Below are 1,482 nucleotides of genomic sequence, written 5' to 3'. Positions count from 1 at the left end.
ACAAAACACACAAAATATGCATTTTCTGAGCCCTGCATGATACCTTCTCAAAGATACACCACATGATAAGACACAAAGCCTGCCTTTACAGATTCAAAGGCATAGAAACTGTATCCAGCTTATTCTCCAACCATGATGCAATTAAACTTGGTATTAATCTCAGGATAAACTCTATTGAGCATACAAATACATGGAAACTAAATAATCTACTTCTGAATGACTTCATGACTACTGAAGAAATTAAGACTGAAATTAAAAAGTTCATGGTAACAAATGATAATGAGTGCATGAGTTTCCATAATCTATGGGACACTGCAAAAGTAGCCATAAGAGGGAAGTTCATAGCAATTAGTGCACACAAGAAAAATATGGAAAGGTGGCAAAAGGACAACCTAACATCATGCCTCAGGGAATTGGAAAAGCAATAACAACGACAAAATGCCAGGAGAAAAGAAATAATAAAGATTCAAGCAGAAATAAATGAAATAGAAAATAAGTAAACTATACAGAAAATAAATGAAAGCAAAATCTAGTTATTTGAAAAAAAAATAAACAAGATTGACACACCATTAGCCAGACTTATTAAGAAGAGAGAAAGGAACCAAATAAATCAAATTCGCAATGAATCAGTCAACATTACAACAGACATAATAGAAATACAAAGCATCATTAGAGGATACTATGAGTGACTATATGCCAACAAAGAAGAAAACCTGGATGAGATGGACAAATTCCTGGACACATATAATCTACTGAGATTGATTCAGGAGGACATAGGAAGCCTGAAGAGGTCTATAACAATTAATGAGATTGAATCAGTATTAAATATCCTCCCAACAAAGAAAAATCCATGTCCCAATGGCTTCGCTGCTGAATTTGACAAAACTTTTAAAAAGGTAACCCCCATTTTACTCAAACCATTTCTAGAGATCCAAAAGGAAGGAACCCTTCCAAATTCATTCTATGAAGCCTCCATAACCCTTGTTCCCAAAACAGATAAGGATACAACACAAAAGGAAAACTACAGACGTATATGTCTGATGAATATAAATGTAAAAATACACAAGATACTTGCTAACTATATTCAACAGCATATAAAAAAGGTTATTCTCCACAACTAGGTAGGCTTTATTCCAGGGATTCAAGGATGGTTCAGCACACACAAAATCTTCAATGTAGTATACCATATTAACAGAAAGAAAGGTAAAAAAAAAAAATGATCATTTCAATAGATGCAGAAAAAGCATTTTACAAAATACAACATTCCTTATGGTTAAGAATCTCAGTAAAACCGGCATAGAAGGACTGTTTCTCAGCATAATAAAAGCCATTTATAAAAAATATATAGCTAACATTATCTTAAATAGAGAAAAACTAACTAAAAGCTTTTTCCACTAAAAACTGGTACAAAACACGGATGCCCGCTCTCTCCACTCCTATTCAATATACTACTGGAAGTCCTAGACAATGTGATCAGTCAAG

The sequence above is a fragment of the Tupaia chinensis genome, unplaced genomic scaffold (assembly GCF_000334495.1).
Source record: "Tupaia chinensis unplaced genomic scaffold, TupChi_1.0 Scaffold144426_1, whole genome shotgun sequence".
NCBI lineage: Eukaryota > Metazoa > Chordata > Mammalia > Scandentia > Tupaiidae > Tupaia > Tupaia belangeri.
The sequence above is the reverse complement of the archived record's forward strand: the minus strand, read 5'-3'. Positions refer to the sequence as shown.